The 13641-nt window shown below is 44.2% G+C and overlaps 1 protein-coding gene across 1 annotated transcript in view; it reads right to left on the bottom strand.

Annotated features, from left to right (window-relative positions):
- Positions 1-12550, bottom strand: part of MRTFB (myocardin related transcription factor B) — an 89340-nt gene extending 76790 nt beyond the window's left edge. Inside the window, exons 1-2 of the mRNA XM_064461877.1 lie at positions 12407-12550; positions 9162-9206 (exon numbers count right to left, since the gene is read on the bottom strand). The gene's annotated coding sequence lies outside the window, so the exon portion shown is untranslated. The remainder of the gene's footprint in view (positions 1-9161; positions 9207-12406) is intronic.
- Between the last annotated feature and the right edge of the window lie 1091 nt (positions 12551-13641).

Below are 13641 nucleotides of genomic sequence, written 5' to 3'. Positions count from 1 at the left end.
TCCCAGAGATTCCTCCTTTCTATTTTCCCAGCTCTGCGCAACAAGCTTTTAAAGTCAGGCACATTTTACAGGCCCTGGTAAAAGAGCAGGCGAATGGTTAAACCAGCAGAACAGAGGAAGGGTGGAACATCTGGCAGAGCAAGGAGGGAGTCATTAGCCACTCAGCTTGGATCTACCGCAGCCAGAACAGTTTGCCTCACAATGCTGATCTGATTCTAGAAGAAATCACCAATTACCCTGTGTTATTCACAGAAGCAAAGAAAGTTGTTTGAAACTGTCTAGAGACGTAGAGTGAAATTATTTAAAGCTTGATTCACATTGGAAGATTTGTAATTCCTATAACCATAAAAATGGTTTACATTTTGCAGAAACTGATAGCATTTGCTTGGTAAACCCTTTACAAGAGCACTCAAATACTTTCACTTGAGGTAAGGTATTATTGGACATGAATGTAAAGAAGCATTACTGTAAATAACCCATACAAATTCAGAAATAAAGACTGTATAATAAAGTGGTAACTTCTCTTGAATTAAGTATTTCTAGAAGCACAGGAAATAAGCATTTTCCTCATAAAGTAGATATTAAAATCCTTCTGCTATACAGAAACTACAAATGACATTACAGCATGTAATATATTAACTAGAAAATGGTGATGTTTTCAGTCATTCCTGTAACTTCACACACAGTTGTATGATGATGTTGTGATCGTTCTTAATATTTACCTAAACTAGATAACCCAAACTACAGAAACATTGGAAGTTTTTAAATAACAGCAAGTCCCAAACAAATGATTTGTTAACTGATCAACTTCGCTTTTGGAGCAATTCCTCAGCATTGAGTGATGGCAAGTATTATTAGGACTTTCACTACTTGCAAATTGTATTTAAATTCTGGATTTCTTACCTGAAAAAACTTACTTCACGGTTTTCAAAAATACATTAACCAGGATGAGTTCATCTACTCCTCTGGAGTACAAAAATTAAATTCTGCAATTTTACTAAAGAAAAAAAGACAAAACCCACTATGTAATAATGAAAAACTACTTTGAAAACTGGCATACAGACTCACAGCCTCACTGTCAATTTTGCATTCAATTTCATAGCAAATGCTGCTGCACAGTGATACTAAATCAATGACAGCCTGAATTTATCTACATTCAGAATTTTCTTACTAGGCATGTACATAAACTTATTTCCTTCTGTTGGATATGAAGCAAGCAGAGGTGTAACTGTGAGAGGAGAATGTATGAACAAGCATACTGCCCTCCAAGAAAATTCATCTGAATCAATATAAAATCTGACACATCACTACTCAATGGTGTCAAGAGCAGATTCAAAAAGATTTTTGTAATTATTTCCTGATTCACACACTTTATGAGCCTTTAAAAAACTCCTTATAAATATACTAAGTATACTCATAAAGAGTACAGCTGTAGAAAGAGTACAACTTAACACATTGAAAATCATTAGCAAAACATCAAGGCATTTCTTTTTGTTACCTGTCTTATGTTGTATTTTCTATTAAAATATATTATTAATATGGTATTTTTAAAAGAGGAAATCCTAAAAAATAACCTATCAAGTAACATGGTACCATAATGAAAAAACAAATGCTCCAAAATAGCTGACTGAAATTTGTTAGTCCATTCAAACACTCCTAAAATAATACACAAATGGTACAACTCAGACCAACCATAATGAACATAAAGATCCCATTAACTTCTATATAGTAATCTCAGCATATTCCACAAGCTCCATTTTCACAATACAGACATTCTGTGGCCCTCATCTGCCTGATTACCACCAAAGATGATAAAACTCCTTTGCTTTCGCACTTCCAGTTACCTACATACAAGAATGAAACATGCTGAGAAAGACGGCGAATTCACAACATACAAAAATACTGATAACACAACTTATGCAAGATTAATGGTGACATTGCACATTTTCTCAGATAACATTTAAGTATAAACATTAAGAACATAATTCACAATTTACACCGAATACCCATCAGTCTTAAAGAGACAACCTATACACTAAATTCACTGTGTCTGGAACACTGTGATGCAAATAATACATCCACCCCAATGACATTCATACACAGATTTCTTTGCTTATGTTAAGTCACAACTATTACTTTCCTAAAGCTTTAATAACATGTGGTTCTAAATCCTGGAAAGCTTTAAGCATGTGTTCAACTTTGTGCAACTCATTTAGTCTCAAAAACACAGGCTTAAATCTTTGCTGTATCACAACTTCATCAAACAATACATTCCCATTTTTAAAAAAGGGGAATAAAATTAAGGATTGTGCCAGCAATGTAGTTAGACAGAATGTCATTGGTGGGAATTCTATGCCTCTATAATTTTTTTTTTAAATATGAAATTGTCGTGGTTTAGCTGGCAACTCAGCCCCACACAGTTGCTCACTCACTCCCCCACCAGTGGGATGGGGGAAAGAATCAGAAGGGTAACGCCCATGGGTTGAGATAAGAACAGTTTAATAATTAAAATTAAGCAAACAAAAAAAAACAACCAACAACAACAAAAATGCAATGGAAAGGAAAACAATAAGAGGCTTGAAACCCTGGAGGGGGGAGGGGGATGAACCACCGAAACAAACCGCACGCAATGCAGCCGCTCACCACCCGCCGACCCAACACCACGCCTTCCCAAGCTGCAAACTGTCCCCCTTAATATACTGGTCATGGTGTCACATGGTATGGAATGAACATCCCATTGGCCAGTCAGGGTCAGCTGCCCCGGCTGTGGCCCTGCCCCTCCCAGCCTCCCACCAACGCAGCAGAGCATGAGAAGCTGGAAAGGTCCCCGACCCCCACAGTGAAGAGAATTAACCCCTTCTCAGCCAAAACCAGCACATTCTCCACCCCTTATTCCATACCATTTACACCATGCCCAGGTCCCATACGATCCAATACCACCTTACCAACCATCACCCCTCCCCTTCCCATCCTTTAACGTAATACACAGACATCATTCCCTTAGTCTATGGACCCTCCCTGTAAAATGTCCATAAAAATGTCCATTGAGTTCACCCAGTCCATGACTCTGGGCTCCATCTGTCATATCAGTCTTTCAGGATGGGAGAGATGGTGTGTGTGGTATAGGGTTGCTGCATACCAAGTCAGTCATCGTTCCATCACTGCTGCACTTTGTTTCATCAAAGTTCATCTTCCATGGATTGGGAGGATACTATGATATCATTGATAGAGGTGTCACCTCACACAGAGGTGACACGCAATATTATATAGCAGCTCGCATTGTGCCATTCAGTTCATTGGCTGTTTTTGCCCAAAATCAAATCCCCTTGAGGCATACATCGGATTTCTCCATCCTCCTGCATCACCCACCAAGTACACCCAGGTCCTCGAGCAAAAGCAATCCCATGAATGGGTTTGCCTTTGCCTGAGGCAGGAGGAACCCAGACTGTTTTCCCCAGCATATTTTTTACGTGCACTACAGGGACTCTATCCCCTTCCACAGTATGTAGGATTTCTGACTGGGCAGGAACAGCTCGACTGGCAGATCCCCTCATGCTGACTAACCACGTGGCTTTTGCTAAATGTGTATCCCAGTGCCTGAATGTTCCACCCCTCATTGCTCTCAGTGTAGTTTTTAGCAGTCCACTGTACTGTTCAATTTTCCCAGAGGCTGGTGCGTGATAGGGGATGTGATACACCCACTCAATGCCGTGCTCTTTGGCCCAGGTGTCTATGAGGTTATTTCAGAAATGAGTCCCGTTGTCTCACTCAATTCTCTCTGGGGTGCCATGTTGCCACAGGACTTGTTTTTCCAGGCCCAGGATAGGATTCCGGGCAGTGGCATGGGGGACGGGATATGTACCTTTACAACCAGGTTCTCTATCCAGGCAGCAATATCTTGCCACAGTGCAGCAGCCCAGATGGGTTTGCCTCTGCACTGCCACTTGCTCTGTTTCCATTGCTGCAGCCAGCCCCACAGGGCATTTGCCACCATCCAGGAGTCAGTATAGAGATAGGGCACTGACCACTTTTCCCCATTCAGCAACGTCTAAGGCCAGCTGGATGGCCTTTACCTCTGCAAACTGGCTCAATTCACCTTCTCTTTCAGCAGTTTCTGCTACTTGTCGTGTAAGACTTCACACAGCAGCCTTCCATCTCTGGTACTTTCCCACAAGGTGACAGGACCCATCAGTGAACAGGGCATACTGCTTTTCATCTTCTGGCCGTTTGTTATGGAGTGGGGCTTCTTCAGCAGATGTCACCGCCTCCTCTGGTGATAATCCAAAATCTTTGCCTTCTGGCCAGTCAATGATCAATTCCAAGATTCCTGGGTGACTGGGGTTTCCTACTCGAGCCCGCTGGGTGATCAGTGCAACCCATTTACTCCATGTAGCATCAGCTGCATGATGTGTAGAGGGGACGTTCCCTTTGAACATCCAGCCCAGCACCAGCAGTTGGGGTGCCAGGAGTAGCTGTGCTTCAGTACCAACCACTTCTGAAGCAGCTTGAACCCCTTCATATGTTGCCAATATCTCTTTTTCAGTTGGAGTATAGTGGGCTTTACACCCTCTGTATCCCCAACTCCAGAACCCTAGGGGTCAACCTTGGGTTTCCCCTGGCGCCTTCTGCCAGAGGCTCCAGGTAGGGCCATTCCCCCCAGCCGTGGTGTACAGCACATTTTTTACACCTTGTCCTGCCCAGACTGGCCCAAGAGCTACTGCATGAACTATCTCCTGTTTAATCTGTTCAAAGACTTGTCGTTGCTCAGGGCCCCATTTGAAATCATTCTTCTTCCAGGTCACTTGATAGAGAGGGCTTACGATCAGACTGTCCTTTGAGCAAAAGGATGCTTATTCCTGACAGCTGAGACACTACACTCTGTAGAGGTGGGGAGCAGGACATATCTTCTTTGAGTTGCTGGACCTCTCAGGATAGTTTCTCCACAGCAGAGACTAGCGAGGAAGAGATATTTGCTTCGTAATCCCAGAGCCTATCAATAACCTCCACCACCGCTGGTGGCTTGTCCCCTCTCCAGGAAGTTACTGCCAATGAGTTTGCATACGAGGATGGTGCCCTCCGTACAAACTTCTGCCACATGGGTCGTGTGCACTTGGCTTCATCTGGATCTTTGGATGACCGTTGATCATCCAAGTCACCATAAATCACCTCAAACACAGCTAATTCCCTTAGATACTGGGTGCCTTTCTCCATAGTTGTCCATTTGCCTAGGCGATATGTAAGATCTTCTTTAAAGGGATACCCTTACTTCACTCCAGACAGGAGTCACCTCTAGAGGCTGAGGGCTTGTGTTCTTTTTCCAACTGCTTTGTTAACGCCCCCTTCCCCAGAAAGGGAACCCAGTTGTTTGGCTTCTTCTCCCTCTAATTCCAGGCTACTGGCCCCATTATCCCAGCATCGGAGCAGCCAGGTCACAATGTGCTCACCTGAACGACAGCTGAAATCTTTTTGAATATCTCGCAACTCACTCAAGGATAGGGATCAGGTGGTCTCTATTTCATTTATGACTTCTTTCTCCTCTCCCCGTGACTGCCCTGCTTTTTCATCATCCCATTCTAAACGAGTTGACGTCCGCTTCCAATATTTTGTCTTGTGCATGGGGGCGACTGATACTGGCACGGGTTGATTCTCTGAGTCAGCTCCAGTACTTGTCGTGGGGGTCTGAGTAGCCGCAGTGCTTGTCCTGGGGTTTGAGTAGCCGCAGTGCCTGTCACTTTGCCTTTCAATCCAGAGACCTTCGCTTCCCCTTGGCAGCACACTGAATACTGTTGAGCAGGGCTCGGTACACGTGGGCCAGGCCCCATCACGTTGCAGTTATCTGTGTGTCTCTGGAGTTCCCAGCGCAACAACATACTTTCTCCAAATATTCTACTAGCTTTTCAGGATTCTGCACTTCTTCAGGGGTGAAACTCCAAAACACTGAGGGTGCCCACTGCCCTAGGTATTTTCCCATGCTATCCCACATGCCCTGCCACTCAAAACTGTCAAGCCTTGGGGCAGATTTCTGGGTGATATTCTTAAGTTGCTTAGTCAAAACCAAAACAACATGCCCAAAAGCTAAAAATAAGTGCACCTTAACCACCCAAGGATGTTCAAGATACAAAAAGGTTGTTGTAATAAAGGCAGAGACATCATAGAAAAAAGTTGCAAAGATACCATTCTGTATTTCCTCCATGTAAAACCTCTCAGAGGAGAAGGTAGAATTGCTAATCGCCTCAACAAGGTGGTATCCAAAGTACAGTAACGGTTTCAGCAAAAACCCCAAATACCAGATAAAGTTAAAAATCAGTGTTTGCATAACAAATCTCGTAGGCAAAATGTTACTAATCACAGCAGAACACAGCAGACTAAACAAACGAACACCAATCTTTAACACCAACTGCAAAAAGGACAACATGGTGTTGTGACCAGCAGCTGTTGTTACCTCCAACCCTTGAGCCCCAGGTTGGGTGCCAAAAAAGACTGCCCTGGTTTAGCTGGCAACTCAGCCCCACACAGTCACTTGCTCACTCCCCCACCGGTGAGATGGGGGAGAGAATCAGAAGGGTAACGCTCATGGGTTAAGAACAGTTTAAATAAATAAACACAACAAAAATGCAATGGAAAGGAAAACAACAAGAGGCATGCAATGCAGCCGCTCACCACCCACCAACCCGACACCGCACCTTTCCAAGCTGCAAACTGCCCCCCTTAATATACTGGTCATGGTGTCACATGGTATGGAATGAACATCCCATTGGCCAGTCAGGGTCAGCTGCCCCGGCCGTGGCCCCGCCCCCCCCAGCCTCCCACCAACACAGCAGAGCATGAGAAGCTGGAAAGGTCCCCGACCCCCACAGTGAAGAGAATCAACCCCTTCTCAGCCAAAACCAGCACACAGAAATATTGAGAAACTTGCTACTTTGTGAAATATAAGAACTTGTATGGTTATTAACTGGACTTTACTGGAAAACACCAACAATTTGAACTCCCTCTGCTGAATTTTTATGAGCTACCTTTTACATTTACACAATAAAGAATGACTGGCAAACTAATTTTAATGTATGTACAATTTTTTATCAAGTTTTCAGCAACTGTTCCCTAGCCTTCCAGCAGACTTCTAACATTAGAAACAACATGTGGAAATAAAAATACAATTGTCTGTCCTTTTTAGGGATATAAATCAGGGCTAATTATCTTGGAAATTCAGTCTGAGAAGGGTAGAAAACCAGGGTTTTTTTGTTTTTTGTCTTCATTTTTAGTCTTTTGTAAATTTGTGTTTCACTAGTCGGCGTAGACATCAAAAATGAGCTTAACTGTGACTTCTCCCTCACTTTGTTGCTTTTGGCATCATGCCCAGGTTTAAGCCAGTTTTCAAACATTTAATTAATGGTTTTAGCCAAGTACCCAAATATGAAATCTTAAAATACTGTCTACTGAGACAACGATCACAGAGATTCAGTTTATTGCATAAGTGCAAAACTGTTACATTAACATCTGGATTTAATAACAGTAATCTGAACACTAATAAATTCTGTAATGTGCATTTGCTTTGGAGTTCCAGGATATGGAAGATTTTTGTGGCTGTGGCTTCGCCAGAGCCTCAACAACACTGAAGAGTAGTTTTACACAGCTGTCAATCTTTACCACAGAAAAGTTTGAGAAAGTTTTATTCCATAATTAATATTATGCAATTTAGGCTCTCAAACTTCAGGTGATAAAATGCTCAAGAAACAATGCCAGGAATACTGGTTCACTATGCTCAATCCAGCCACAGAACAACTTTATTTAAAGAAGCAAACATGAAACATTCATGGCTGTCAAGTGCAAATAGACTTAATTTCAGCTGTTGATCTCTTCTTTAGGCATTCTGCTAAAAAAGTAGCAGATATATTCCCAGTAAGGAACAAAGGTTGCAGATTTACTAAACCAGGACATGAATTGAACTGGTTTGCCAAGTCTAATCAGACCTGCTCTTCTTCATGTAGCCTGAATGCAACCCTGAAACACACCTTACCTTCAGGTTAAAGGAAGGTCCCCTACCTTTAAGTGTTTCCAGGTGCTGATTTTTTTGCCTAACACTACAGTTCTGGGGTTTGTTGGAATACATCAATGCTCCAGATACATACCACCTCTGTGTATACCCAGAAAGTTTTGTACGTTTTGCTCTTCTTCCATTCTCTGGAGCAGTTCATAACCATGGAAGTTGTGTACAGCGTGGCTTTTTCTGTACAAGTGGAGCCAATGCTGTTTCATCTTAGAGGGGCCTCAGTAGAAATTTTCAGGGAGGCTTTAAGCTTGATCCTCTGTCTGGATTAGTCTGAAAATAAAACAATCCCTCCCACCCTCCCCAACAAAGTGCTTCTTCCCGTACAAAAGATGGGGAGGGAGGGGGCAGTATCAGAAATGCCAACGTTTTGGTACCAGCTGAACATCAGAGGCACACAGTTCCAAAACTGAGAACATTTTAGTTGACATAACCTAAGTTCCTTATTTTACTAAGCTGCCTGAGTCCCTTCCTAGAACCTGTTGAAACACAATTCTGTAAGCGCCCACTAAATGTTCTTAGCCACTCCCTTTGAGAAAGAAGTTCCCTTTCCTCATCTATAACTGGATTTATTTAATGAAAAAACGCATTTGGGTTCCAAAGCACTGGTGGTGCTTTGGAAGTGCTGTGCTGTTAAGCATTCTGGCGCTATGCTGGTGGCTAGCCTGAGTCACTGCAGAATAGTTCTTAAAAATAAAATGCTATATAGGCCAAAGTTTTACCTACCAATATCAAAACTATGTACATTTAGAAAAAGTCTAACATAATCTGTGAAGGCTTGCAAGCGTGACAGTCCTTTTTTAAAAAAAGAGAAAGTATTATTTAATCAAAGTAAGAATATTTAAGTCAAAATTCTAGGAGGTGATTAAAAACCACTCATATTGAATGGCAAAGCAAAAAACATCACAATAACAAGTTCTTAGCTTATGTAACAAAGGTACTGCATATCCTCAAATTCCTGTTTGGATGAGAACGTATCTCTTGGAAAACCTTTCGTGTTAACAGGGTTATAAAACCAGCACAATTTAAAGCAATACACTGCTCATGGAAAACTTTGCAGCTTTATAAAAACCACTGCATTTAGAAAGTTTTAATTCTTTTAAGATATAGCACTTACCTTGTATTTCCAGCCTCCTCCTATAGTGTCTGTTTCAGCACATTTCTGGTCAATTGGAAAGTAAAGATAGGAAAAACAAAAAAATCACAAAGATGTCACAAGGATTCTGTATTTTAGAAGTTACATATTCTATTCCACCTCAGGAATCAAAACCTTAAGAATACAAGCTGCTCTTTTTCAGCTTTTGCAGTTTTGTTCAAGTATCTTATTAGGTTAAAAATCCCTAGAGTAATTTCAATAAGCTCTAAGCTAATTTTTAGCAGCTTTCATATTACTGCTCAAATTCTAACACACTAATTATTTGTCTTTCCAGTAACCTCTGGCCAGAATAATAGTGCTAGAGGTGCATTACCCACTCCTTTTTAACTCAACTACAGTAGACAAGACCAGTCCTAGCTCCTTCAAGACCAGCTTGCATAATCCCTTAGAGCTGAAATGTCTTCACGCTTGGAAGTTTAAGTGCCAATTACACCTGTACACTATAACTTCACTTGATAATACAAATATGTTTTAGTTTTCTATAGATTCCAATATGAAGGAACCTTGATAAAGAAAAAGAAAAGGGAACTGTTCACAACCGCATTTTGGCTTTTTGCTGTGACAACACAAACATACTTGTTCTGCCATCAACTTTTCATATATATTTTAGAGTGTGTGTGTACATACATGCATATACAGACACACTGCATACTAAATTTAGAAAAGTTTAAAAAATCCCCACAGTTATCTTTAAGGCTGGCATTTATTAAATGCTGTTTCATACAACATTACTGAGGTTTTCCAGTTTTGGCTTTGAACCCATAGGTATCACCTAAAAAGCCCCATACATTTGCTCAGCCACACAGCGTTGCTTTTGTTTTTACATGCTGAAGCTGATGTTACTGTTTCTATACATACCAGTGAAAGAGGTTAAAAATTAAACATGTAAAACACCAAATCAAAATCAACACACATAAGAGGAAAAAGCGACAAGGTAGAAATGCCAAAAGGCCTATAAAAAAGAAATGGCCTACTGTAAAAGGTATTCCCCTCTTCCTTCCAATAATTACTTAATCAGTAATCTAAATGCTGTTTAAAATAAAAACCAAAACCAAAGCCACAATCAAATATATTATCTATCCAATAGCATATTAATTCATAATTTTATCAATCATCTAATTTTATTTCTAGGCTAACAAGCAAGGGCTCCAATTTATTGAGGATTTTACACATATAAGCACTAAATTTGGCTGAATATCTGTATAGCAGCCTCCAGTTGTAAAGGTTTTAATAACTCATTCAACAGAATCCCATGAATTGAAATTCATAAATATTAAGGTGATTGTCACATTACTGTATGACTCCTAACAATTCACCTGTATCATTAAGTCCAATTTTCTACATTTCTCCAAATGCAGCTAAATCGTGAAAGTTGTTCTGCAATTCTGCACTTCCAACAATGTACTACGGATTTTCAGCTTCCAGATCTTTTTATTTTCTTAATAACTGGTGTGATTACCAGACAGCACTCTGTCAAGTTTTAAATGCAAGTTATACCACAAAGATCACAGTTTGCCCTAACTAATTGCACAGGAAAGAAAACTTCAGGAAGGAACTAGATAAAATGTCAAACATTATGAAAATAATCTTATGAAGTGCCAGCTGTCCCTTTGTTGAGAGCTTTAAAACATCAATTAATTCAAAACCTGGGCATTTTTCCATCTTAAAGGGAAAGCTATAGTGTGAGGAAGAAGTGTAATCACCTCCCCATAAACATGTACTTTAGAACATGCTGTACCCACAGTACAGTGTAAGGTGGGGTTTTTTTCTTCAAAGCTGACTGATGTTAGTCTAAATCTTTCAGACATATTGACAGCAAAGTTATGAGATTGCACAGTGCTGTGTGTGAAATATGCATTAAAAGTTTCTGATATTTATTTCATGATTAAACCAATTATTCACTTTAAATCCTGTAGTTTTTAATTTCAGCTATATTGCCTGCTGCAGCCATTAAATCCTAGTATTACCTCTCCCAACTGCATTGAGGCAGCATGACAGCAGTTTTCTGCACTGCATACTTCGAAACCAATACAAATCCCACATAAACAGAATAAAGGCAAATGCATCTGCTGGCACAGGGGAAAGGCACTGCAGCACAGCTCTTCACCTCGCTCCCTCCCTTCTGACTGATGTTGCTCTCACAAGTGTTAACCGATTTATATGCATCTGAGATACAGATCTGTGCATACAATTGCTGCAGATACACTTGTTATTTCACCCACAAAGCTGATAAACCCAGTGCCATCTAAAACCTACCTATTTCACAAATGACACACCAAACCCCTGAACAGTCCCTGGTCTAAGCACAGACGCTCTTTTAACAGGTAAGTGAACCTACACTGTAGTTGCATAAGTTGGGTGATCAAGGCCAGAGGTCTCAGATTCATCGCTTTGAACAAGGGAAAACTTTCATTTCAATATATATATATTTTTAAGGCCAGGCCCTGCAGTTACGCATTTCTATTCACGGGTCCCGCACCTCGCCCAGGAGTTTGCGTGCCTTACTTAGGAAAATTTTAAAAAGCTAAAAAATCCGTGACCGCAGCGCACCACAAGGAAAATCTATCAGCGAGAGCACGGCAGAAGCCGGGCTGGGCAGAGCTCCAGGGCAGACACATCCCACAGCGCGATGCGAGCGGTGCCGGCACCAGCCCCCCCGCCCCGGGCTGCCTCCACCTGCGGGCGGGGGAGCTCCCGCAGCGCGGCCCGCCGGGGCTGAGGCGACGCCGCGACCAGGTCCGCAGTGCCGGCCCTGCGGGCATCCAGCCCGCCCCCGGCCGGGAGGGGCAGCCGCCGCTCCAGGCCCCCCCAGCGCGGCGGGCGGACGCCCCTCCCGGAGCGGAGCCAGGGCAGCGGGGCTCCCCTTCACACGCCTCAGCCTCCGTAAGATGGCTCTGCCCGACGCGAGCAGGCGGCCCCCGGCGGGTGTGGCGGCGCGAGGCGGCAGCCCGCCTCGGGCCGGGTGGCAGCGGCCGCCCGGCTGCTGCCGTTCGCCACCCCCCCCCCCCCGTCCCCTCCGCGGCGGCCGGCCCGACCCAGGGGGCGCGGCACTGCTGCCATCCCGCCGCGCGCCGGGGGCAAGCCGCCACCACCCCGCCCGCCACGTGACGCGCGCTCCCCCGCCGACCCCGCGCGGAGGAGCCCGGCCGAGCGGCGGCGGCACCGAACAACCGCTTGCCTGCCCCCCCCCTCCCCCGCCTGCTCACCCTCGCTCGCCGCCGCCACCGCGGACATGTCCTCTCGCGAGCACTGCGGCCGAGACCGCCCTCGGGAGCGCGCCCCGGCGGTTGGCCCGCGGACAGGGGCGGGAGGGCCGCGCGCGCTGCCGCTCCGCGGGCCCCTCACACGTGTGGGAGGCGGGGGGTGAGGAGGCGGGGCGGGGGCGGGGCGGCCGCATCCGGGCACTTAAGGCCCTCGGCGTCCCCTAACGAAGGGTCGTCTGAGGGGGCAGGCGGGGAGGAGTGTGACTTCGGCCCTGCTGCTGCTCTTGTGTCCTGTTCCACTGGCCTCCGGACGTCGAGGGAGCTGCTCCGAAAACGTTACTGGGGGTCTGTCCCCGGGGCCTGAGCTCCTCTCCCTCATCGGAGCGGTTTCTCGGCCGTGGCGCCGCCTGTTTTCCTCCCTCTGGAGGCGCCTGGCTGGTGGCGGGAGGGTCGCGCCAGATTAACCCCGTGTCCCGCCTCGGGGATGGCGGGGCCCGGCCGAGGGCCCCGGGGTTGGGCGGGATTCCTGCAGCGCTGAGGTGAGGCGGGGGTGGGCGGTGCACACTTCCCCGCCGCGGCGGCCCGGCCCGGGGCGGTTCCCACCGAGCTCTCCTTCAGGTGCTGCAGTCGCACGAATTTGAAATTCGAAGCAAAACTTAAGGTCGGCTTCAAACTTCGGCTCTGCAAACACACGGAAACAACATGGGACTCATAACTCATGTATTTTTCCCTTCAGGCTTGGCAATAAATGTCTGAGGTGATTGAATTCGATCAAACATCAAACAAATCAGGAGGACAAAAATGCATTTCTTAGAAGAGGTTTTAGAAACCTGATGATGTACTCTTGACAATGTGCAATAGAAAAAATATGCATTTATTCTGTAAGTAGAATATGAGCATGCACACACATAATAATTTGTTGCATGTGTTGTGCAACACTGCACACAGCAGTGAATATCTTGCCAATGAACAGACTTTTACTAATACTAGTACTGTTCTGTAAGTATACTGCATCATGCCCATAATTATGCAACTCTGCTTTCAGTTTGTATTTTTTTAACTCACAGATTAAGAACGGAGCTGCCATTCAGTGAAACATTCTAATATAGCTTTTTTATTATTTGCAATTTACTAGTGTCCAGGAGCTTGCTAGGAGACTATGTTGTGCTTATGCTACATGGTAACAAATCAAAACATGGTTCCCTACTCCAAAGGGTTTTTCGATGTTTGTTCAGAAG

The sequence above is a fragment of the Phalacrocorax carbo genome, chromosome 10, assembly GCF_963921805.1.
Source record: "Phalacrocorax carbo chromosome 10, bPhaCar2.1, whole genome shotgun sequence".
Taxonomy (NCBI): domain Eukaryota; kingdom Metazoa; phylum Chordata; class Aves; order Suliformes; family Phalacrocoracidae; genus Phalacrocorax; species Phalacrocorax carbo.
The sequence above is the reverse complement of the archived record's forward strand: the minus strand, read 5'-3'. Positions and strand labels throughout refer to the sequence as shown.